This window comes from Saccopteryx leptura, chromosome 4, assembly GCF_036850995.1.
Source record: "Saccopteryx leptura isolate mSacLep1 chromosome 4, mSacLep1_pri_phased_curated, whole genome shotgun sequence".
Classification (NCBI taxonomy): domain Eukaryota; kingdom Metazoa; phylum Chordata; class Mammalia; order Chiroptera; family Emballonuridae; genus Saccopteryx; species Saccopteryx leptura.
In genome coordinates this window covers 127582060-127609240 of record NC_089506.1, presented here as the reverse complement: position 1 = coordinate 127609240, position 27181 = coordinate 127582060, and positions in this window count along the sequence as shown.

The window sequence follows — 27181 nt, the reverse complement described above, 5'->3', positions numbered from 1 at the left end:
TAGCCTAGTGTATAAAATATATATTACAATGTGCATCATATTTCCTGTTACTCCCATGTAACAGCACCTTGAAAAGTGCCATCTTTTGGAATCAGAATTTCTACCCCATTTAAAAATTTTAATGGTAGAAGGGGAAATTTGGGATTATAGGAGATCAAAACTATATGGCCCAATTTTCACTAATCACTTAAAAACCACGGATGAGTTAAGACAGCTGATAAATGCATTTAGTGGATTTTGGATTTCCAATATGAGGAGTTAAATTTAGTAACTGGCAGAATTTCTACATATCGATATTCTCAGATATAAATAATTAAAAAATAGGAACTTGTCCACATTTAGTGCATATAAATAACCTAGGATTTTGCTAAAGTGCAGATTCTCATTCTATTAATCTAGGATACTACATGACTCCCTTTGCTAAAGATTAAGGAACCATATTTTGTGTAGCCTGGGACAGGATGCAGCCAGGAGTGGAGGTGTGAGATGTGGGCCTTTTTTTTGTGGAATCCGCCAAAGAACCAGAGAGGAGTCTCTGGGGACTGAGATTATGGGGTGGGTGTTTGTTGACCAGTTCTTTTTATAGAAAAAGAAAAGGATTTTGTGAAACTGGGACTAGATATCACTTTTTGCCTAACCAATTATGCAGGCACTGAAAATAATGCTGCAGTATCTCAGACGGCAGCAAACACCAAAAAACAGAAATTAAATTTGAGGAGATAATAAAAATTGTGATAGAAAAAATCAAAATATAATGGTTTGACATGAATTAAGGGTGAACATTCCCCCTTCCCTTTTTTTGAGAAAGAGAGAGGGACAAACAAGCTGGGAGAGATGAGAAGCATCAATTATTTCTAACCATAAACCTAACCCTAACCCTAACCCTAATCCTATCCTAATCCTAACCCTAACCCTCACCTCACCATCACCCTCACCCTCACCCACACCCTAACCCTCTTAACTCACACTCTCACCCTCACCAAAACCCTCACCTTAATTCTAAACCTAACCCTCACCTTAACCCTAACCCTGGAAAGTCCCACCTCACAATGTTCCACACCCAATGATCTCCTTCACCCTGCCCTATCAGCCTGGCTTCCATAACCCCGCCCCACATCTGCCAGGCCCCACCTCACCAAAGACTCCATCTTCAGGGATGGCACTCAGCCTGCCCTCCCTGTGGGGCTTCTTCTCCATGGCCACGCCCTTGCCCTTCCCCTCATGGACTAAGATGGCTCACCGAGTGGCCTACAGAAGGATTTCAGTGGCTCCAATCACCCTTCTCAGTTGAGAATGTTTTAAATCATGACGCCACAGGCTGCCTTCCCTTAGTGGCTGGTATGGAACAGCGGAGGTCCAAGCTCTCTCTCCCTCCCTCTCTCGTCTGGCAATTGTGGAAATGCCCTGTGTCTCCTGCAAAGGCTGGTTACTCCTCTGGGGAAAGGGAAGTGCCTGGCGCAAGTCCATCACCCTCAAGCCAGCTATTGCCCCCATACCAGCCCCAAGTCCAGCAAGCACCGGGCTGCAGGGCACGGTGGGTAGGACCAGTACCCACCAGGGGGCGACAGTCTGCCCACCAGGGGGGATGCTCTGCCCCTCTGGGGGTCGCTCTGTCCTGACCAGAGCAACTCTAGTGCCTGGGGCAGAGGCCAAGGAGCCATCCCCAGCGCCCGGGCCATCTTTGCTCCAATGGAGCCTCGGCTGCAAGAGGGGAAGAGATAGACAGAAAAGAAGGAGAGGGGGAGGGTCGTAGAAGCAGATGGGCACTTCCCCTGCGTGCCCCAGCTTGAAATCGAATCCAGGATCCCTGCACACCAGGCCGACGCTTAACCACTGAGCGAACCGGCCAGGGCCAATACCTAACTACTTTTAATCCCCGTGTTTTACAGTAGGAAACTGCCTATGGTCTTTGGTTTACAATTAGTTCTCCCCACTGTTTTTGTTGTTGTTTTTGAGAGAGAAGCAGGGACAGAAACACCGAGATGTTCCTGTATGTGCCCTAACCAAAAAAATCAAACCCACAACCTCCATGGTACAGGACAATGCTTTAACCAACAAAGCTATCTAGCCATGTTTTAATGTTTATTGATTTATAGAGAGACAGAGAAAAGAAAGGAGAGGGAAGGGAAACCTTCATTTGTTGTTCCACTCAGCTGCGGACTCATTGGTTATGCCCTGACTGGGGATCAAATTCACAACCTTGGTTTTTCTGGTGGATGTCCCTAACCACTTGAGCTAACTGGCAAAGACTCTCTGCTGTTTCTTTTTTTTTTTCTTTTATTTAGTGAGAGAAAGGAAGTCATAGAAACCAACTCCTGTATGCGGAATCCACCTGGCAAGTTCACTCGGGGGCGATGTTCTGACCATCTGGGGCATTGATCTGTTGCTTAGCAACCAAGATCTTAGCGCCTGAGGCAGACACCATGGAGCCACCCTCCGCACCAGGGGCCAACTCGCACCAATTGATCCACGGCTGCAAGAAATGCATGGAGGTAGCACTGCACTGCAAATACATCAACAGCAAATCTTCAAAGATTCACATTGCGGTTATACCCACGGGCAGCAAACTTAGGATACTGTCTTGACACACACTCTGGAGAAACCAGCTGAGAACGACTCTCACCTGAACCACCTAATTTCATTATTCTATGATACTTCTCTCTAAATGCCACCACATTACCCAGACCCTTCATAACCCTCCTCACTCTGACACACCGCTCATCCATTCCCGGAAACATTCACGGACCTTGAGGATGCCTTTCCTTTCCTTCCGCCCACGTTCCAATGCGCAACCTCTTTATTCCCACAAAACCTGCACACAGGGCAGAAGCAGGCACCACACTCTGGGCTCTCTTCTGCTCCGGTCTCTCAGCTCCCTTTTCTGCAACTCACCCACTCAGCCACAATGGCCCCCACAGACTCCCCTGGGACCACCTCCAACCAAAACCCTTCCTCGCTTCTCTCTCTCCACAGGAACGCCCTGGACACCACCCAGACTCACCGCAAAGTTTCTGTGACGGGTCTACGACACCGGCGGGAACCACGGGTCCCGCTCATACCAGTGGGAATGCATCCCCCATAGGCCTATGGCTGAAGACTCCCTGAAAGGGTGCCATTCCCCCCCCCAAACAAATGTGAACGAACTACCTGAAGACTCCATAGCTCCATAAGGGAAGGTTATGAGCCCCCATTTACATGTAAGGTTTTTTCAGAGTCTAGTACACTCTCATCCTTTTTCCCACAGAGCTATGTCACGCAACTCACACTAAGAACAGGTTCTAAGAACACCAACGGGCACCTCCTGTGACATGACAAATTCATGTCTTCATGTGCACACTGTGCGCCCTCACAGACAGAGTGCCGGTAGACACTTCGCATCCAATTCCATGACACGTACATTTTTGTGCTTCTTTTATTTTTGTTTTTTTGTGTTTTTTTAATTTTAGAGAGGAGGGAGTGAGGGAGAGAGAGAGAGACAGAGAGAGATGGAGAGAGAGAGAGAGAGAGGAAAAAGGAGCTGGAAGCATTAACTCCCGTATATGCCTTGACCAGACAGGTGCAGGGCTCTGAACCGCTGACCTCAGTGATCCAAGGTTGAAGCTTTGTAAATTGTGCCACGACAAGTCAGGCCTTTTTAAAAATAATATCTCTTTCCCAATCAAGGATTCCCTCTTTCTAAACTCAAATGTCACTGAGGTGACAAATGCTGTTTCTTCCATCACAACGACCATGAGACATGAACAAAATTTTTTTTCACAGAAAAGACACGAGCAGGCTCTGAACACTTCTTTCTAACATGCGGAGAGGATCCGCTTTGACCTGCGCTGCCCCCGCCTTTCACCATCCCGTGCCTAGCTGTCCTTGCCACTCCCCGCACCCCGCTTTACATCACAGAAAGTCTGCCATAAGAAACGTTCAGCTCCCTCTCTAATCCCTATTCCTTCTCTTTCACCTTGTGTCAGCGAGCCTCACCAACCCATCCTACCCTACCCCCACCCCACACCATCCTCTCTCTTCTCTATGCCTCTCAATCTCGCCCCATGCCATAAAAACCCCTAGACCTCTGCACTACCCCGTGTCATCCTTGCACCTTCCTGCCCTGCTTCTTCTGCTCTGCCCTGTCCACCATGCTCTTTGTGCCTATGCCCTGTGCCCACCCCGCACTTTCCCCGCCCGTCCGGTAGCCATCAGGGAGGCTGCAAAAGCCGCCCCCTGGGCACTGAGAACGTTACTTTTCCATCCCAGTTCCGTCAGCTGGGGCGGGGCCTAAAGAGCTGAAAAGAACCAGTGCGTCAGAGGTCATGTGACTGCATAGATGGCCAGTTTTCCCTGTTAAGCTGCAAGCTGCTCTTGGACTTTAAAGGGTTTGTAGCTGCCTGTCCTGTCGCTGCCTCCGTGTGTGTTTCTGCGAGTGCGTGCGTGCGTGTGTGTGAGTGTGTGTGTGTTTGCGTGTTTGCGCATGTGCACAGCTTTTCTGTTGGGTGCTGCTGGTCTTCCCACCCACCCCCAGGCTGTCTAGGCCCAGAGACACCCCAAAGGCCATGCCGGTGGAATCTGGGTTCTCACCATCGTTTCCCCAACCTTGGAGAAATCTCAGCCTCTGCCCTTTGCTTTCCCAGCCCAGTTGGTGCAGGTTCCAGGCGTGCTTGATGCAAAGAACGATGGACCTATCTCCATTTCACACAATTGGGGAGATGTGTATGTTTCTGAGCTCCTCATTCCATCTGGAGGATGCTTGCTTTTGGTCATCTGTGAAAACGCTGCTGTTTGGCTTACCCTATGCAGGAACCCACGATGAGTGCTGGGGATGCAATACCCGCAGACTCTTAAGGGACTGACAGTTTAAATGGGGAACAATCACAGAATAAAAGAATATCTAAAGAAGCCATTTCAATGTGGTACAGCCCCTCCTATGGGCACAGGGAATACGTCAGAAAGAAAGAGCCTAAAAGTGGGCTTTGAGTGATGTCTAGGAGTTCACCAAGTAGGAGAAAAGGGCTCCTTCAAAAGTTGCCAAGCTTTTGTGGTTGTAGTGATTGGAACTTCAGGCCCTAGTGGGTGCTGAGTGCACAGAAAAGCAAGTTGTGATGGTGATAGTGGAATTATTTGGGGGTTGAGATTGCCCTTATTCCTCTAAAAGGAAAATAACTTTCTGATATTTTTAAATGATGTGATGTGGTTACATTGATTGAGTGAATGAACAAGTGTAAGGATATATAGCCCCAGACCTTAGAAATAATCAGAGGCAAAACTTGGATAGTTTGCTGGTTTGTTTACAGACCAACAATGCAATAGAGTGAGCTGTAATCAAAATTGACTAGTGGAGGGTTTTTGCCTTCAGTTTTAAAAGAAAGAAAAAAAATAGGGCAACATCTATGAAGCACAACAAAGCCACACATAATAGAATGAAGTCTGCCTATACAACCTTCTGGTTTTCTGCTTCACAGCTGTCTTCCCTGTATTCCCTTTATTTCTCTGTCTTCTTTCCAAATCTTGGACTCACTGAATCAAGAGTAGATGCCGATGAGCTCTTCTAGATCTGAGTTTTCTTGGACTAGGTCGTGTGAACCAGCTTTTATGGAATCATTAAAGATTAAACACAAAAACAGGAGAAACAGCCACAATTATCTAGAATTATGTCATCAGAAAATTCAGGAAGATGCTATTTTCATCTCTGTATTTACCTTCTATATTTACCATTGTTGTTTTCACTTTAAATTACAAATGGCTGGTGGCCTTGGCTGGTTGGCTCAGTGGCAGAGCATCGTCCCAGTGTGTGAAAGTCCTGGGTTCAATTTCCGGCTAGGACACACAGAAGAGGCAGCCATCTGCTTCTTCAAACTTCCTCCTCTCCTTCTTCTCTATCTATCTTTTCTTCTCCTGCTGCCAAAGCTCCATTGGAGCAAAGTTGGCCTTGGGTGCTGAGGAGGGCTTCATGGCCTCCACCTCAGGTGATAGAATGGCTCCTGTTGCAACAGTGCAATGCCCCTGATGGGCAGAGCATTGCCCCCTGGTGGGCATGTTGGGTGGATTTCGGTTGGATACATGTGTGGAATTGGACTGCCTTCCTGCTTCAAACTTTGGGGGAAAAATAATAATAAATAAATTACAAACAGGTGGTATTAACCTTTAAGCATCTGGGGTCTCCAGAGTTTCTTATTTCACTGTTCTGCTCTAGACGTTTTTCTTTGTTGTACTACCTAGTCATTATTTGGCTTCTCCACCTGACTTGTTGCTTTTAAGTGAAAGGGACTGAGTTTCAACTCTCACTGGATCCCCAGTGCCTAGCATGGAGCTTAGCAGATAGTAGGTGCTTAGTAATATTTTTAGAATGAATGAGATAACTGAGGCATACAGAGAACACGTGTTTCCACCATGGTCAAGCCTTTATTTTGCACCAGGCACTATGCTAAATGATTAATATGTAGCATCTCATTTAACTTTGATATAATAACACTGCTTTTTAAAAGAGAAAATAAAAGCATAAGGATGAAGCAGTTCACTTAGTCATAGAGGCTGCAAAGTGTTCTGAGGTATTCAGCCCATCGATTGGGACCTTACTCAATTATCTGATGGACCTCCAATCCTGGATTGAGGTTTCAGGGGTGTGTGCTCGACAAGACCCACTGTACTCTCATGGGTCTCCCAGTCTCCCTCCTTTCACAAAATTTTGGTTATCTCTCATATACTGTGGCCTAGCCTAGTGTATAAAATATATTACAGTGTGCATCATATCCTGTTACTCCCATGAAACTGCACCCCGAAAACTGCCACCCTTTAAAATCAGAATTTCTACATCATTTAAAAATTTTACTGGTGGCAAAGGAAGTTTGGGATTATGGGAGATCAAAACTATGTGGCCTGATTTTCACTAATAACTTAAAAAGTCACGGATGAGTTCAAAAAGCTGACTAAAAGCATTTAGTGGATTTTGGCTTTACAATATGAGGTGTTAAATTTAGTAACTGGTAGAATTTTTACTTATCCATATTCTCAGATATAAATAATTAAAAAATAGAAACTTGTCAACATTTAGTGCACATAAATAACCTGTAATCTTGCTAAAATGCAGATTCTGATTCCGTAAATCTGGGATACTACAACACTTCTTTTGCTAGAGATTAAGGAACTATACTTGGAGTAGCCTGGGACTAGATGCAGCCAGTAGTGGAGGTGTAAAATGTGGGCCTTTTTTCTGTGGCAACTGCCAAGGAATGAGAGAGGAGTCTCTGGGGTCTGGGATTATGGGGTGGGTTTTTTTTAACCAGTTCTTTTAACAAGAAAATGAAAAATTTTTTTTGTGAAAGTGAGACTGGAGGTCTCTGTTCGCCTCACCAAATATGCAGGCACTGAAAAAAATGCAGTAGTATCTCACACTACAGCAAACACCAAAAAACAGAAAGTAAATTTGAGGAGATAATGAAAAAATTTATAGAAAATAATCAAAATATAATGGTTTGACATGACTTCAGGCTGAATATATTCACTCTTTTTTTTTTTTTTTTTGAGAAAGTGGGAGGGACAAACAGGTTGAAAGAGATGAGAAGCATCAGTTTTTCATAACCCTATACTTAACCCTAACTCTACCCTAACCCTTACCCTAACCCTCACACTCACCCTAACCCTCTAAACACTCACCCTCACCCAAACACTCATCCTAACCCTCACCCTAACTCTCACTTTAAACCTAACCCTAACCCTATCCCTAACCTCCGCCAAGTCCCACAGCCCAAGGCTCCACACCCAGTGATCTCCTTCACCCTGCTCTATCAGGCTGGCTGCCATGACCCCGCCCCTCATCTTCCAGGCCCCACCCCCTCCAGAAGCTCTGTCTTCAGTGATGACACTCAGCCTGCCCTACCTGTCGGGCTCCTTCTCCTAGGACCTGCCCTTGCCCTTCCCCTCACTGCTTAAGAGGGCTCAACTAGCCTTTGGCGTCAGTGGCCTTCAGGAGGCTTCAAGTGTCTCCGTTCACCCTCTGCTGTTGAGAATGTTTTAAATCAGTATGCCAAAGTCTGCCTCTCCTTAGCGGCCAGTCTGGAACAGCGGAGGTCCACACTCTCTCTCTCTCTGTTCCTCTCTCTAGGAACTTGCGGGGATGCCCTTTGTCTCCTGCACAGGCCAGTGACAACTCTAAGAAAAGTGCAGTGCCTTTTGCACGTCCTTCACCTTCGAGCAAGCTCTTGCCACCAGACCAGCCCCCAGAACTGTGTGAAGTGGTCTGCAGGGCATGGTGGGCAGGACCAGCTCCTCTGCACCATCAGCTGGAATTTCAGCATGAAGCTACCTCGTGGACTTATTTTCTTCTGAGAAAACTGAGCAATATCTAACTCCTTTTAATCCCTGAGTTTTACAGTAGAATACTGGCTATGGTCTTTGGTTTACAATTAGTTCTCCCCACTGTCCTTGTTATTGTTTTTGAAAGAGAGGCAGACTGAGACAGAAACATCGAGAAGTTCCTGTATGTGCCCTAACCAAGAAATCAAAACGACAACCTCCGAGGTCTAGGACGATGCTCTAACCAACAAAGCTATCTGGCCAGGGCATAATTTTTATTGATTAATAGGGAGAGAGACAAAAGAAAAGATAGGGAAGGGAAACATTCATTTGTTGTTCCATTCAGCAGTGGACTCATTGTTTATGCCCTGCCTGGGGATCAAGTCCACAACCTTGATGTTTCCGGTGGATGTTCCTAACCACTTGAGCTAAATGGCAAAGGCTCTCTTCTGTTTCAATCTTTTTTTTTCCTTTTATTTAGTGAGAGGAAAGGAGGCAGAGAGACCAACTCCCATATGCTGGATGCATCTGGCAAGCCCAGTAATGGGCAATGTTCTGACCATCTGAATCGTTGAATCATTGCTTAGCAACCAAGTTCTTCTTAGCGCCTGAGGTGGACACCATGGAGCCACCCTCAGTACCTGGGGCCAACTCGCTCCAATTGAGCCATTGCTGCAGGAGAAGCATGGATTTATCACTGCACTGTAAATATATCAAGAGCAAACCTTCAAAGAGTCATTATGCGGTTATGGCCATGGGCAGAAAACTGAGGATACTGTCTTGACACAGACTTTGGAGAAACCAGCAGAGAACCACTTTCCCCTGGGCCACCTCATTTCAATGTTCTATGAGACTCTGCCCTAGGAGCTGCCCCATGACCCATAACCTTCATAACACTCCTCACTGAGACACACTGCCCCTCCCCTCCTGGGAACTTTCACGGAATCTGCGGATGCCTCTTTTTTCTTCCCTCCCCAACTTCCCTGCCGCACCCTCTCCATTCCCACAAGTCCCACTCACAGGGCAGCAGCAGGCACCATTCTCTGGGATCTCTCGTGCACCAATCAACCAGCTCCCTTTTCTGTGACTCCACCACTCAGCCATAGTGGCCCTCACAGGCTCCCCTGGGACCTCACCTGACCAAAACCCTTCCTCGCTTCTCTCCTCCACATGAATGCCCTGGATACCGCCCAGACTCACAGCAAAGTATCCGCGACGGGTCTATGACTTCGGCGGGAAACACGGGCCCCACTCAGACCAGTGGGAAGTCATACCCTGTAGGCCTATAACTGAAGAAGAACTGAAAGGGTGCCATTCTGCCCAAACTAAAGTGAACAACCTACCTGAAGACTCCATAGCTCTATAACGAAAGGTTATGAGCTCCCATTTACATGTAAGGTTTTTTCAGAGTCTAGTCCACTTTCATCCTCGTTGCCACAGAGCTATATCATGCAACTCAGACTAAGAACTGGTTCTAAGAACACCATTGGGCACCTCATGTGACATGACAAATTTATGTCTGCATGTGCACACTGTGCGCCCTCACAGACAGGGTGCTGGCAGACACTTCACATCCGAATCCATGACACGTACTTTTTTATGTTTTTTTAATTTCTGTTTTCTGGGTTATTTTTTATTTTAGAAATGAGAGAGGGAAAGAGAGAGAGAAAGAGAGAGAGAGAGAGAGAGAGAGAGCGCGAAAGGAAAGAGGATCTGGAAGCATCAACTCCCATATATATATGCCTTGACCAGACAAGTGCAGGGCTCTGAACCGGCGACCTCAGTTTTCCCAGGTAGATGTTTTATCCAGTGCGCCACAACAGGTCAGGCCTTTTTTGTGTTTTTTTAAATAATATCTCTTTCCTTATCAAGGATTCCCTGTTTCTAAACTCAAATTTCACTGAGGTGACAAATGCTGTTCCTTCCATCACAACAACCATGAGACATCAACAAAATTTCTTTTCACAGAAACAGCACCGAGAAGGCTCTTTTCTGAACACTTCTTTCTAACTTGCGGACTGTATCTGCTCTTTTCTGCACTGCCCCTGCCACTCTCTGTCCATGTCCCTCCCCGCGCCTCCCTGCACATTGCAGAAAGTCTGCCATAAGAAACCCTCAGCTCCCTTTCCAATCCCTATTCTTTCTCCTTCAAATTGTGTCAGCAAGCCTAGCCGCCCAGTCCTGCCCTTCCCCCACTTCACGCCATGCCCTCTCCTCCCCGGGCCTCACTATCTCTCCCTGCACCATAATCCCCCCCTGTGCATCTGCCCCACCCGGTGTCGACCTCAAGTCCTCCTGCACCACTCATTCAGCTCCGCCCTGTCTGCCCTGTCCATCTTTGTGCCCCTGACCAGTACTGGCTCCGAATTCCCAGCCCGGTAGGCATCATGGAGGCAAAGCAATCTGCTGCTTTGGCTCTGTGGGCACTCTTTGGCTCTCCCAGTGTGGGCAGACGGGGCAGGGTCTAAAGGGCAAAAAAGAAAAAGCGCCTCAGCAGGTCATGTGACTGTGAAGATAGTCAGTTTTTCCTGTTGAGCCATGCACCGCTTTTGGGCTTGGGGAGGGTTTGTCGCTACCTCTTTTGTCGTTGCCTTTGTGTGATTTTTGGCGAGTGCGTGTGTGTCTGTGTGTGTGTGTTTCTGTGTTTGCACGCGTGCACTGTTCCTGTGTTAGGTGCTGCTGGTCTTTCCACCCACCTACAGGCTGTCTTGACCCAGAAGCACCCCTGAGGCTGAGCCAGCAGAATCTGGTCTCTCGCCATCATTTCCCCAACCTTGGAGAAAACACAGCCTCCGCTTTCTGCATTCCCAGCCAATTTGGCGCACGTTCCAGGGGCACTGGATGAAAAGAATGATGGAATCAGCTCTGGGTCCACACAACCGGGGAGACCTGTTTGTTCCTGTGATCCTCAGTCAATCTGGAAGAAGATTGCTTTTTCTCATTTGTGAAAACCCTGCCTTTAGGCCTACCCTGTGCAGGACCTGGCGCTGAGGGCTGGGGATGCAAAACCCACAGACTCTTAATGGAACTGACAGTTTAAATGGAGAACATTCACAGAATAGATTAATATCTAAAGAAGGCATTTTGATGGGGTATAGCCCCTCCTACAGGCAAAAAGAAGACTTCAGAGAGGCAGAGCCTAAAAGTGGGCTTTGAGTGTTGTATAGGATTTCATTAAGTAGGAGGGAAGAGCTTCTGCAAAGGTTGCCAAGCTTTTGTGGCTGTAGTGATTGGAAGTTGCTATTTTCATCTCTGTCTTCTACTATTTTTACCATTGCTGTTTTCACTTCAAATTGCAAACAGGTGGTGGCCATGGCTGTTTGGCTCAGCGGTAGAGTGTCAGCCCAGTGTTTGGAAGTCCTGGGTTCAATTCCTGGCTAGGACACAGAAAAGGCACCCATTGGTTCTTCAACATTCCCTTTCTCCTTCCTCTCTCTCTCTCTCTTCTCCTTTGCAGCCAAAGCTCCATTAGAGCAAAGTTGGCCCTGGGCACTGAGGAGAGCTCCAAGGCCTCCACCTCAGGCATTAGAATGGCTCCTGTTGCAACAGAGCAACGCCCCAGATAGGCACAGCATTGCCCCCTGGTGGACATGTTGGGTGCATCTAGGTTGGGTGCATGTGTGGAGTCTGACTGCCTACCCGCTTCTAACTTTGGGGGGAAAATAATAATAAATAAATTATGAACATGTAGTATTAGCCTTTTAGCATCTGGGGTCTCCATTTTCCTCATCTCACTGTGCTGATCTAGACGTTTTTCTCTGTGGTAGCACCTAGTCATTATTTTGCTTCTCCACCTGATTTGTTATTTTTAACTGTAAAGGACTGAGTTTTAACTCTCACTGGATCCCCAGTGCCTAGCTTTGAGCTTAGCAAATAGCAGGTGCTTAGTAATATTTATAGAATGAATGAGGAAATTGAGGCATACAGAGAACACGTTTTTCCGCCATGGTTTTTGACTTATGTCAAGACGTTATTTTGTGCCAGGCAGTATGTTAAGTGCTTAAAATGTAGAATCTCATTTAACTCTCATAAAATAACCCTGCTTTTCAAATAAGGAAATAAAAGCATATGTATGAAGTAGTTCACTTAGTCATAGAGCTTGCAAAGTGTGCTGAGGTGTTCAGCTCATCAGTTGGGACCTTACTCAATTGTCTGCTGGACCTCCAATCCTGGATTGAAGTTTCTGGGGTGTGTGCTCGTCAAGACCCACTGTGTTGTCATGGTTCTCCCAAGAATCCCTCCTTCACAAATTTTTGATTATCTCTGCTATATTGTGGCATAGCCTAGTGTATAAAATATATAGTATGGTGTGCATCATATTTCCTGTTACTGCCATGTAACAGCACGCCGAAAACTGCCACCATTTGGAATCAGAATTTCTACATCATTTAAAAATTTTACTGGTGGCAGGGGAAGTTTGGGATTATGGGAGATCAAAACTATGTGGCCTGATTGTCACTAATAGCTTAAAAAGTCATGAGTGAGATAAAACAGCTGGCAAAAAGAATTTAGTGGATTTTGGCTTTCCAATATGAGGAGTTAAATTTAGTAACATATAAATAACCTGGGATTTTGCTAAAATGCAGATTCTCATTTTGTAAGTCTGGGATACTACAACACTCCCTTTGCTAGAGAATATGGAACCGTGCTTGGTGTAGCCTGGGAGAAGACACAGCCTGGAGTGGAGGTGTGAGATGTGGGCCTTTTTTCTGTGGCAACTGCCAAGGAACTGAAGAGTAGTCTCTGGGGACTTGAATTATGGGGTGGGTATTTGTTAACCAGTTCTTTTAGTAGAAAAGAAAGGATTTTTGTGAAACTGATACTAGAGGTCTCTGTTTGCCTAACCAAATATGCAGGCATAGAAAAAAATGCTGCAGTATCTCAGATTGCAGCAAACACCAAGGAGCAGAAATTAAATTTGAGGAGATAATGAAAATAGTGATAGAAAAAAATCAAAATATAATGGTTTGACAAAAACTAAAGGTGAACATTCCCCCTCCCCTTTTTTAGAGGAAGAGAGAGGGACAAACAAGCTGGGAGAGATGAGAAGCATCAATTATTTATAACCATAATCCTAACCCTAAGCCTAATCCTATCCTAACCCTAACTCTAACCCTAATTCTAACCCTCACCTTAACTCTAACACCCACCAAGTCCCACCTCCCAAGGCTCCACACCAAATGATCTCCTTCATCCTGCCCTATCAGCATGGCTGCTACAACTCTTCCTCACATCTTCCAGGCCTCACATCTACCAAATTCTCCGTCTTCAGCGATGGTACTCAGCCTGCCCTCCCTGTCTGGCTTCTTCTCTGCATCCCCACCCTTGCCCTTTCCCTCGTGGCCTAAGAGGGCTCATCTGGCCTCTGACAGAATAGCCTTCAGGAGGCTTCAAGTGGCTCCAATCCCCTTAGAGGCCGGTCTGGAACATGGTGGTCCACCCTCTCTCTCCCTCCTTTTCTCGTCCCGCAATTGCGGGGATGCCCTGTGTCTCCTGCAAAGGCCGCTGGCTCCTCTGGCGAAAGGGCAGTGCCTGGGGCAATCCATAACCCTCAAGCCAGCTCCTGCCCCCAGACCAGCCCCCAGTCCAGCGCGCAGAGGGCTGCAGGGCAGGGTGGGCGGGACCAGCTCCCCTGCCCCATCAGCTGAGATTTTTGCACAGAACAACCAGGGGGACTGATTTCCTTTTGAAAAGACCTAACTACTTTTTTTAAAATACATTTTTATTAATGTTAATGGGGTGACATCAATAAATCAGGGTACATATATTCAAAGAAAACATGTCCAGATTATCTTTATCATTCACTTATGTTGCATACCCATCACTTAAATTCAGTATGTCCTCCGTCACCTTTTATCTAGTTTTTATTGTGCTCCTCCCCCTCCCCCTCTCCTCTTTCCCTCCCGCGCCCCCCTTCCCCCCCACCCCCGGTAACCACCACACTCTTCTCCATGTCTCTTAGTCTCGTTTTTATATCTCACCAATGTATGGAATCATGTAGTTTTGTTTTTTTCTGATTTACTAATTTCACTCCATATAATGTTATTAAGATCCCACCATTTTGTTGTAAATGATCCGATGTCATCATTTTTTATGGCTGAGTAATATTCCATAGTGTATATGTGCCACATCTTCTTTATCCAGTCTTCTATTAAAAGGCTTTTTGGGTGTTTCATTGTCTTGGCCACTGTGAACAATGCTGAAATAAACATGGGGCTACATGTGTCTTTACGTATCAATGTTTCTGAGTTTTTGGGGTATATACCCAGTAGAGGGATTGCTGGGTCATAAGGTAGTTTTATTTTCAGTTTTTTTGAGGAACCACCATACTTTCTTGAATAATTGTTGCACTACTTTACAGTCCCACCAACAGTGAACGAGTTGTGTTTCTCCACAGCCTCTCCAGCATTTGCTATTTATTACCTGTCTTGTTGATAATAGCTAATCTAACAGTTGTGATGTGATATCGCATTTCTCTAATAACTAATGAAGATGAGCATCTCTTCATATATCTGTTGGTCATTTGTATTTCTTCCTGGGAGAAGTGTCTGTTCATGTCCTCTTCCCATTTTTTTAATGGATTTTTTCTTTATTGTTGAGTTTTATAAGTTCTTTGTAAATTTTGGATATTAGGCCCTTATCTGAGCTGTTGTTTGAAAATATTTCCCATTTAGTTGGCTGTCTATTTATTTTGTTATAAGTTTCTCTTGCTGAGCAAAAACTTTTTATTCTGATGTAGTCCCATTCATTTATCTTTGCCTTCACTTCTCTTGCCTTTGGAGTCAAATTCATAAAATACTCTTTAAAACCCAGGTCCATGAGTTTAGTACCTATGTCTTCTTCTATGTACTTTATTGTTTCAGGTCTTATATTTATGTCTTTGATCCATTTTGAATTAATTTTCATACAAGGGTACAAGCTGTAGTCAAGTTTCATTCTTTTGCATGTGGCTCTCCATTTTTTCCAGCACCATTTGTTGAAGAGGCTTTCTTTTCTCCATTGTGTGTTATTGGCCCCTTTATCTTTTTTTTTTTCTTTTTTTTCTTTCTTGTCTGAAGCTGGAAACGAGGAGAGACAGTCAGACAGACTCCCACATGCGCCCGACCAGGATCCACCCGGCACGCCAACCAGGGGGCGATGCTCTGCCCACCAGGGGCGATGTTCTGCCCCTCTAGGGGGTCACTCTGTTGTGACTAGAGCCACTCTAGCACCTGGGGCAGAGGCCAAGGAGTCACCCCAGTGCTCGGGCCATCTTTGCTCCAATGAAGCCTCGGCTGCGGGAGGGGAAGAGAGAGACAGAGAGGAAGGAGAGGGGGAGGGGTGGAGAAGCAGAAGGGTGCTTCTCCTGTGTGCCTTGGCCGGGAATCAAACCCAGGACTTCTGCATGCCAGGCTGATGCTCTACCACTGAGCCAACCGGCCAGGGCCTGGCCCCTTTATCAAAAATTATTTGACCATATATATGTGATTTTATTTCTGGACTTTCTATTCTGTTCCATTGTTCTGAGTGTCTATTTTTCTGCCAATACCATGCTGTTTTGATTGCCCTGGTTTTATAATATAGTTTGAAGTCAGGTATTATAATGCCCCCAGCTTCATTCTTTTTCATTAGGATTGCTTTGGCTAATTGCAGTTTTTTATAGTTCCATAAAAATCTGATGATTTTCTGCCCTGGCCTTTTCGCTCAGCGGTAAAGCGTCGGCCTGGCATGCGGGGGACCCGGGTTCGATTTCCGGCCAGGGCACATAGGAGAAGCGCCCATTTGCTACTCCAACCCCCCCTCCTTCCTCTCTGTCTCTCTCTTTCCCTCCCACAGCCAAGGCTCCATTGGAGCAAAGATGGCTCGGGTGCTGGGGATGGCTCCTTGTCCTCTGCCCCAGGTGCTAGAGTGGCTCTGGTCACGGCAGAGTGATGACCCAGAGGGGCAGAGCATCACCCCCTTGTGGGCAAAGCATCGCCCCTGGTGGGCGTGCCAGGTGGATCCCAGTCGGGCGCATGCGGGAGTCTGTCTGACTGTCTCTCCCCGTTTCCAGCTTCAGAAATATACAAAAAAAATAATCTGATGATTTTTTGTTCCATTTCTTTAAAGAATGTCATAGGAATTTTGATGGGAATTGCATTAAATTTATATATTGCTTTGGGTAATATGGTCATTTTGATTATATTTATTCTTCCTACCCATGAACAAGAAATATTTTTTCATCTCATTGTATCTTTTTTGATTTCCCTTAACAATGCTTTGTAGGTATTGTTATATATTCTTTGTTATGTTTATTCTTAGGTATTTTTTTTTGTAGCAATTGTGAAGGGGATTATTTATTTGAGTTTGTTTTCTAATATTTTATTGTTGGCATAGAGAAAGGCCTTGGACTTTTATATGTTAATTTTTATCCTGCGACCTTACTGTATTGGTTTATTGTTTCTAGTAATCTTTTTGTGGAGTCTTTCGTGTTTTCGATGTATAGGATCATATCATCTGCAAAAAGTGATACCTTTACTTCTTCTTTTCCGATATGGATGCCTTTTATTTCTTTCTCTTGTCTGATTGCTCTGGCCAGAACTTCTAGCACCACGTTAAATTAGAGTGGATAGAGTGGACAACCCTGTCTTGTTTCTGATTTAAGGTGGAAAGTTTTCAGTTTTATGCCATTTATTATGATGTTGGCTGATGGTTTATCATATATGGCCTTTATCATGTTGAGATATTTTCTTGTATTCCCATTTTGTTGAGTGTCTTAAACATAAAGTTGTGTTGTATTTTATCGAATGCCTTTTCTGCATCTATTGATAAGATCATGTGGCTTTTATTCTTTGTTTTGTTGATGTGGTGTATTACGTTAATTGTTTTACATATGTTGAACCATCCTTGAGATTCTGGGATAAATCCCACTTGATCATGATGTATTATTTTTTAATATGTTGTTGTATTCGATTTGCTAGTATTTTGTTTAGTATTATAGCATCTGTATTCATTAGAGATATTGGTATGCAGTTTTCTTTTTTTGTTCCATCCTTGCCAGGTTTCGGTATGAGGGTTATGTTGGCCTCATAAAATGTGTTTGCAAGTATTGCTTCTTCAATTTTTTGGAAGTCTTTCAGTAGAATAGGGACCAAGTCTTCTTTGAATGTTTGATAGAATTCACTAGTATAGCCGTCTGGCCCTGGACTTTTATTTTTGGGGAAGTTTTTAATGTTTTTTTCTATTTCTTCTCTACTAATAGGTCTATTTAGACTTTCTGCTTCTTCATGACTCAGTCTAGGAAGGTTGTATTGTTCTAGGAATTTATCCATTTCTTCTAGGTTGTTGAATTTAGTGGCATAAAGTTTTTCATAGTAATCTACATAATTCTTTGTATATCTACGATGTCCGTGGTGATTTCTCCTCTTTCATTTTGGATTTTGTTTATATGAGTTCTTTCTCTTTTTTCCTAGGTAAGTCTTGCCAAGGGTTTGTCAATTTTGTTGATCTTTTCAAAGAACCACCTCCTTGTTCTATTAATCTTTTCTATAGTTTTTCTGTTCTCTATTTCATTTATTTCTGCTCTGATTTTTATTATCTCCTTTCTTCAGATGGTATTGGGTTGTTTTTGTTCTTCTTTTTTTAGTTCCTTAAGGTGTGAGGTTAAGTAGTTCACTTGGGCTCTCTCTTGCTTGTTCATATAGGCCTGAAGTGATATAAACTTCCCTCTTATCACTGCTTTTGTTGCATCCCAGAGATTCTGATATGTCGTATTTTCATTTTCATTTGTCTGTATATATCTTTTGATCTCTGCGCTTATTTCTTCTTTGACCCATTCCTTTTTTAAAAGTATGTTGTTTAGTTTGTGGGGTTTTTTTCTCTTTTTCAGAGTTGAATTCTAGTTTCAAGGCTTTATGATCAGAAAATATGCTTGGTACAATTTCAATTTTTCTGAATTTGCTGATGTTATTTTTATGGCCCAACATATGGTCAATTCTTGAGAATGTTCCATGTACACTAGAAAAAAATGTATACTCTGTCGCTATGGGATGAAGTGTCCTGTAGATGTCTATCATATCCAGTTTCTCTAGTGTTTCATTTAAGGCCACTATATAATTATTGATTTTATGTTTGGATGACCGATCTAGAGCCATCAGCGGTGTATTGAGATCTCCAAGTATGATTGTATTTTTGTCAGTTTTTGTTTTTAGGTCAATAAGTAGTTGTCTTATATATTTTGGTGCTCCTTGGTTTGGTGCATATATATTAAGGATTGTTATGTCTTTTTGATTCAGCATCTTCTTAATCATTATGCAATGACCATTTTTGTTTCTGACTACTTTCACTGTCTTGTAGTCAGCATTATTAGATATGAGTATTGCTACGCCTGCTTTTTATTGGATGTTATTTGCTTGGAGTATTGTTTTCCAGCCTTTCAATTTGAATTTATTTTTATCCTTGTTGCTTAGATGTGTTTCTTGTAGGCAGCATACAGTTGGATTTTTTTTAATCCATTCTGCTACTCTGTGTCTTTTTATTGGTGAGTTTAATCCATTTACGTTTAGTGTAATTATTGACACTTGTGGATTCCCTATTGCCATTTTATAAATTGCTTTCTGTTAGTTTTGTATCTTGTTTGATTCTTCTCTTTTGTTTTTCTATCATTTGTTTTTGTTTGTTTGTATTCCATACTTGTTTCCTCTGTTGCTATCTTTTTTAAGTCATGTGCTTTTGTGGTGGTTTTTTCAAGGGTGGTTACCATTTAGTAATGAAAAGGGTACCTACCATATTCATTGTAGTACCCTATCTTGTGAGTGTTTCTGCACTTCATCGTCTTTTGCTACTGTTAATCTCTGTCCTCTTCCCTTTTTTTTTTTTGCTTTTGTTGTCACAGTTTAAATTTGGTTTTATTGTGTTCTTGGTGGACCTTTTACTTGTAGTTTTGTTTTGTTCTTTGGATCTGGTTGGAAAACCCCCTTTAGTATTTCCTGGAGTGGGGGTTTTCTGATGATAAATGTTCTCATCTTTTCTGTATTTGTGAATGTTTTTATTTCTCGTTCATACTTGAAGGATAACTTTGATGGGTATAGTATTCTTGGCAGAAAGTTCCTCTCTTTCAGGACTTTAAATATTGGGGTCCACTCTCTTCTAGCTTGTAGAGTTTCTGCTAAAAAGTCTGATGATTATCTAATAGGCCTTTTTTATATGTTGTATTCTTCTTTTTCCTGGCTGCCTTGAGAATTTTCTTTTTTTTGTCATTGGTTTGTGCCATTTTCATTATGATGTGCCTTGGAGTAGGTTTGTTGTGGTTAAGAAAACTCAGTGTTCTGTTTGCTTCTTGAATTTGTGGCTTTAGTTCTTTCCACAGGCTTGGGAATTCTTGTCAATTATTTGTTTGAATAAATTCTCCATTCCATTTTCTCTCTCTTCTCCCTCTGATATACCTATTATTTTATGTTATTCTTTTTGATGGAGTCAGACAATTCCTGTAGGGCTTTCTCATTTTTTTAATTTTTGAGGCTCTCTCTTCTTCTCTCTGTTGTGCCTCGTGTTGCTTGTCTTCTATGTCACTAATCCTACCTTCTATCTGGCCTGTTCTATTAGCTAAGCTTGTTACCTCGTTTTTCAGTTCATATATTGAGTTTTTCATCTCTGTTTGATTTGTTTTTATAGTTTCAATTTCCTTGCTAATATATTCTTTGTGTTCGTTGAGTTGTTTTCTGAGCTCCCTAATTGCCTTTCTGTCTTTTCTTGTATATCTCTGAGTATTTTTAGGATTTCTATTTTAAATTCTCTGTCATTTAGCTCCAAGGTTTCCAATATATTAAATTTTTTCTCCATAAATTTTTCCACATCTATCTGTGTTACTTCTCTTTCTTTTGTATCCATGATATTTGATTTCCTTTTTCTTAATGGCATCTGAGAGTGGTCTTGTTGATAGCACTAATGAAAATTAATAAAGAATAAAAAGTAGAAAAAATAATATAAAAAATAAAAAATTGAAAAAAACCCAATAATAATTTATTATTTTCCTCTTCTTTTCTTTCTTCTCTTCCCCTCCTCTTCCCTCCTCCTTAGGAAAATATTGTGATAAACTGTGAATTATATTATGCTAAATGAAACAAAAACTACCTATAATGGAGGGCCTGAGTTGGGGGGAACTCTTCAAAAAGCAAAAAAAAAAAAAAAGTAGGAACCCACAAAATGCAAGAAAGAAAAAAATTTGGGTCAAGCATAAAATGATTTGCTTGTAAGTAATGGTCGACTAAGAGATATAATGAGAGGGATAAAAGAGAAACCAGAAAAAGAGGAAAAAAACAAACTATTGTATTAAGCGGAGCAAAGACTGAATAGAATGGAGATCCTGGGTTGTGAGGAATGCTAATGAGTTAAAAAGCGAAGTAAAAAGCACCCAAAATGGCACAAAAAAAACTTATGTCCCAAATTAAATAATTTGTTCTTGATTGAGGATTAAATGAGAGAAAAATTAAAAAGAGGAAAGAAGAAACTAATAGAAATGGAGAAACAAGAAAAAGGGGAAAAGAAAAGGAAGAAAAAAGAAAAGAAACAGAAAGAGAGAGAGAGTTAAGGGTTTTCAAGTGTAACCCTCATGGAGAGTAAGGAAGAAGAAAAGAAATAAAATGAAACACTTATGGGTAGTGTAGTTCAAGAAAAGGAAAGAGTAAGACTGGCAGAGAATATAAGGACCTAGGTGGAGGAAATAGAAATAATACTAATAAAAGCAAGAGGATGAAAGAAACAAGAAATAGTGGAACAAATTATAGTCTGTGAATTTTTCTTGAATTTGAGAGGTTAACTTCTTCTTCTCTTTTCTTATCTCTCCCTCTTCCTGGTCAGTGACTCTGTACCCCAGGCTCTGCCCCTGTGGCACACTTAGGTAGGGATTTGCAGTTGATGAGACTCTACAGCAATGTCATATATTTGGCTTCAGTCTCTTTGGTAGTCAAGGCTTGTTAGCATTTGCAGGCTCCAACAATGAGAGAGTGCGTTTTCCTGGAGCCTCTCTCCTAGTCTCTTCTTCCTGAATTAGCAGCCTGATGATCCACCTATGAGGCTTCCGCTGCCTCAGACTTCGCCTTTAGGGTGTGAAACTCTCAGATACTCCAAAAATAGGTTTTTCTGTCTCTGGTTGTTGAACTTGTTGAAATTTTGAGATTTTTTGTTCCGTGACCTCACGGCGCCATTTCTATGACATCACTCCCCTAATTGTTTTTAATCCCCGTGTTTTACAGTAGGAAACTGGCTATGGTCTTTGGTTTACAATTAGTTCTCACCGCTGTTTTGTTGTTGTTTTTGAGGGAGAAGCAGAGAGAGACAGAAACATTGAGATGTTCCTGTATGTGCCCTAACCAAGGAATCAAACCGACAACCTCCGTAATACAGGATGATGCTCTAACCAACAAAGCTATCTGGCCATGTTTTAATTTTTATTGATTTATAGAGAGACAGAGAGAAGAAAAGAGAGGGATTGGAGAAATTCATTTGTTGTTCCACTGAACCGTGGACTCATTGGTTATGCCCTGACTGGAAATCAAATCCACAACCTTGGTGTTTCTCGTGGATGTTCCTAAGCACTTGAGCTAACTGGAAAAGGCTCTCTGCTGTTTCTTTCCTTTTTTCCTTTTATTTAGTGAGAGAAAGGGAGGCAGAGAGACCAACTCTTGTATGCGGAATCCACCCGGCAAGCCCATTAGGGGGCGATGTTCTGACCATCTGAGGCGTTGATCTGTTGCTTAGCAACCAAGTTCTTCTTAGAGCCTGAGGTGGACACCATGGAGCCACCCTCAGCACCAGGAGCCATCTCGCACCAATTAAACCATGGCTGCAGGAGATACATGGATGTAGCACTGCACTGCAAATAGATCAACAGCAAATCTTCAAAGATTCACTATGCGGTTATAGCCACAGGCAGCAAACTGAGGATACTGTCTTTTTTTGTTTTGTTTTGTATTTTTCTGAAGCTGGAAATGGGGAGGAAGTCAGAAAGACTCCCACATGTGCCTGACCGGGATCCAACTGGCATGCCCACCATGGCATGATGCTTTGCCCATCCGGGGTGTTGCTGTGTCGTGACCAGAGCCACTCTAGTGCTTTTCCAGAGGCCACAGAGCCATCTCAAGCGCCGTGGCCATCTTTGCTCCAATAGAGCTTCGGCTGCGGGAGGGGAAGAGAAAGACAGAAAGGAAGGAGAGGGGGAGGGGTGGAGAAGCAGATGGTCGCCTCTCCTGTGTGCCCTGGCTGGGAATCAAACCCGGGACTTCCGCATGCCAGGCCGATGCTCTACCACTGAGCAAACCAGCCAGGGCCGAGGATACTGTCTTGACACACACTATGGAGAAACCAGCTGAGAATAGCTCTCCCCTGAACCACCTCATTTCAATATTCTATGAGACTCCAGTTTAGGAGCCGCCCAGTTACCCAGACCCTTCATAACACTCCTCACTGCAACACACCGCTCATCCACTCCCGGAAACATTCACGGATGTTGTGGATACCTCTCCTGTACTCCTTCCCCACATTCCAATCCGCACCCTCTCCCTTCCCACAGGACCCGCACACAGGACAGAAGCGGGCACCACACTCTGGGTTCTCTTCTGCCCCGGTCTCCCAGCTCCCTTCCCTGTGACTCACCCACTCAGCCACAGTGGCCCCCACAGACTCCCCCAGGACAACCCCCAACCAAAACCCTTCCTCGATTCTCTCCCCCCACAGGAAATCCCTGGACACCGCCCAGACTCACCGAGAAGTTTCCGCGACGGATCTACGACGCTGGCAGGAACTGCGGGCCCCTCTCATATCAGTGGGAAGGCATGCCCTGTAGGCCTACAAATGAAGACTCCCTGAGAGGGTGCCGTTCTTCCCAAACAAATGTGAACGAACTACCTGAAGACTCCATAGCTCCAAAACGGAAGGTTATGAGCCCCCATTTACATGTAATGATTTTTTAGAATCTAGTAACACTCATCCTTGTTCCCACAGAGCTATGTCACGCCAGTCAGACTAAAAACCAGTTCTAAGAACACCAACGGGCACCTCCTGCGACATGACAAATTCATGTTTTCATGTGCACATTGTGCGCCCTCACAGACAGAGTGCCGGCAGACACTTCACATCCAAATTCATGACACGTACATTTTTGTGCTTCTTTTATTTTTGTTTTTTGTGGTTTTTTTTTTTATTTTAGAGATGAGAGAGGGAGGGAGAGAAAGAGAGAGACAGAAAGAGAGAGAGAGATCAAGAGAGATCAAGAGAGAGAGAGAGGAAAAAGTAGCTGGAAGCATCAACTATCATATATGCCTTGACCAGACAGGTGCAGGGCTCTGAACCACCAACGTCAGTGTTCCCAGGTTGATGCTTTATCAACTGCACCACCACAGGTCAGGTTTTTTAAAGAATAATATCTCTTTCTCAATCAAGGATTTCCTCTTTCTAAACTCAAATGTCACTGATGTGACAAATGCTATTTCTTCCATCAGAATGACCATGATACATGAACAAAAATTTTTTTTTTACAGAAAGGACATGAGCAGGCTCTGAACACTTCTTTCTAACATGCAGAGAGGATCCGCTCTGCCCTGGACTGCCACGCCCTTTGCCGTCCCTATGCCTAGCTGTTTTTGCCACTCCCAGGGCCCCGCTGCACATCACAGAAAGTCTGCAATAAGAAACCTTTGGCTCCCTCTCCAATCCCGATTCCCTCTCCTTCACCTTGTGTCCAGGAGCCTCGCCAACCTGTCCTGACCTGCCCCCGCCTCACACCATCCTCGCTCTCTCCATGCCTCACTATTACTCCCTGTGCCAGAATCACCCCTCCCCCTCTGCACCAACCCGTGTTGTCCTTGAACCACCCCACCCCGCTCTTTCCGCTCTGCCCTGTCCATCACGCCCCGCGTTATTTGCTCCGCCTTGTCTTGAACCACTTTTTTCCCCCTGATCTGTGCACACCTTGCACAGTCCCTTCCCAGTAGCCATCAAAAAGGCTGTGGAAGCCACCCCCTGGACTCTACGGGTGTACTTTGTCCCTCCCAGTGTAGTCGGCCAGGGCGGGATTTAAAGGCCTGAAAGGACCCAGCACCTCAGTGATCATGTGACTGCGAAGATGGCCAGTGTTCCCTGTTGAGCTGCATGCTGCTCTTGGACTTGGGGAGGGTTTGTCACTGCCTGTCTTGTCACCACCTCTGTGTGCATTTCTGCGAGTGCGTGTGTGTGTGTGTGTTTGTGTGTTTGTGTGTGTGCACTGCTTCTCTGGTTGGTGCTGCTGGTCTTTCCGCCCACCTCCAGGTTGTCTTGGCCTAGAGGCGCCCGTGAGACTGCACCAGCGGAATCTGTATTCTAGCCATCATTTCCCGAAACTTGGAGAAATCTCAGCCTCAGCTCTCTGCTTTCCCAGCCCAGTTGGTGCAGGTTTCAAAAGCGGTGGATGCAAAGAACGATAGACCCATCTTTGGTCCGCACAACTGGAGAGACCTGTATGTTCCTGAGCTCTTTAGTCCATCTGCAGGAGGCTTGATTTTGTCATCTGTGAAAATGCTACCATTCAGCCTACCCTGTGCAGGACCCCGCGCTTAGGGCTGGGGATGCAAAACGCTCAGACTCTTAAGGAAACTGACAGTTTAAATAAGGAACAATCACAGAATAAAAGAATATCTAAAGAAGCCATTTCGATGAGGTACAGCCCCACCTATTGGCACAGGAAAATTCAGAAAGAAAGAGCTTAAAAGTGGGCTTCGAGTGATGTATAGGAGTTCATCAAATAGGAGGGAAGGGCTCCTGCGAATGTTGCCAAGCTTTTGTGGTTGTAGTGATAGGAACTTCAGGCCCAGCGGGTGCCGAGTGAACAGAAAAGCAAGTTGTGATGGTGATAGTGGAATTATTTCGGGGTGGAGATCTCCCTTATTCCTCAAAAAGGAAGATAACTTTCTTATCTTTCCAAATGATGTGATGTGGTTACATTGAATGAGTGAAAGAACAAGTGTAAGGATATATAGCCCCAGACCTTACAAATAATCAGAGGCAAATGTTGGATAGTTTGCTGGTTTGTTTCCAGACCAACCATGCAATAGAGTGAGCTGTAATCAAAATTGACTAGTGGAGGGTTTTTGCCTTCAGTTTTAAAAGAAAGAAAAAAAATAGGGCAACATCTCTGAAGCACAATGAAGCTAAATACAATAGAATGAGGTCTGCCTATACAACCTTCTGGTTTTCTGCTTCACAGCTGTCTTCCCTGTATTCCCTTTATTTCTGTGTCTTCCTTCCAAAGCTGGGACCCACTGAAGCAAGAGTGGATGCCGATGAGTTCTTCTAGACCCGAGTTTTCTTTGACATGGTCATGTGAACCAGCTTTTACAGAATCATTAAAGTTTAAAAACAAAAACAGGAGAAACAGGCTCAATTATCTAGAATGTTGTCATCAGAAAATTCAGGAAGATGCTATTTTCATCTCTGTTTCCTTCTATATTTACCATTGCTGTTTTCACTTTAAATTACAAGCAGGTGGTGGCCTTGGCTGATTGGCTCAGCAGGAGAGCATCGGCCCAGTGTGTGAAAGTCCTGGGTTCAATTCCTGACTCAGACACACAGAAGAGGCAGCCATGTCTTTCTTCAACCTTACCCGACTTTTTCCTCTCTATCTTTATATTCTCCTCCTGCAGCCAAAGCTCCATTCGAGCAAAGTTTGCCCCTGGCACTGAGGAGGGCTTCAGAGCCTCCACCTAAGATTCTAGAATGGCTCCTGTTGCAAAATGCAATGCCCCAGATAGGCAGAGCATTGCCCCCTGGTGGGCATGTAGGGTGGATTCCGGTCGGGTGCATGTGTGGAGTCTGAATGCCTTTCGCTTCTAACTTTGGGGAAAAAATAATAATAAATAAATAACAAACAGGTGGTATTAGCCTTTTAGCATCTGTGGTCTCCAGAGTTCCTCACCTCACTCTTCTGTTCTGGTAGTTTTTCTCTGTTGTTGCACCTAGTCATTATTTGGCTTCTCCACCTGACTTGTTGCTTTTAAGTGAAAGGGACTGAGTTTTAACTCTCACTGGCACCCCAGTGCCTAGAAAGGAGCTTAGCAGATAGTAGGTGCTTAGTAATATTTTTAGAATGAATGAGATAACTGAGGCCTACAGAAAACACGTGTTTCCACCATGGTATTTGACTTATGTCAAGCCTTTATTTTGTGCCAGGCACTTTGCTAAATGCTTAACAGTTAGCATCTCATTTAACTCTTATATAATAACCCTGCCTTTCAAATGAGGAAATAAAAACATAAGTATGAAGCAGTTCACATAGTCATAGAGCCTGCAAAGACTGCTGAGGTGTTCAGCCCATCGGTTCGGATCTTTTCAATTGTCTGCTAGAACTCCAAACCTGGATTGAGGTTTCAGGGGTGTGTGCTCATCAAGAACCACTGTGTTGTCATTGGTCTCACAGACTCCCTCCTTTCACAAACTTTTTGGTTTTCTCTGATATAGTGTGGCCTAGCCTAGTGTATAAAATATATAGTACAGTGTGCATATATTTCCTGTTACTCCCATGTAACTGCACATTGAAAACTGCCACCATTTGGAATCATAATTTCTGCATCATTTAAAAATTTTATTGGTGGCAGAGAAAGTTTGGGATTAAGGGAGATCAAAACTAAGTGGCCTGATTGTCACTAATAACTTAAAAATCATGGTTGAATTAAAAAAGCTGACTAAAAGCATTTAGTGGATTTTGGCTTTCCAATATGAGGCGTTAAATTTTGTAACTGGTAGTATTTCTACATATCCATATTCTCAGATATAAATAATTAAAAATAGGGACTTATCAACATTTAGTGCATATAAATAACCTGGGATTTTGCTAAAATGCAGATTCTCATTCTGTAAGTGTGGGATACTACAACACTCCCTTTGCTAGAGATTAAGGAACCATACTTGGAGTAGCCTG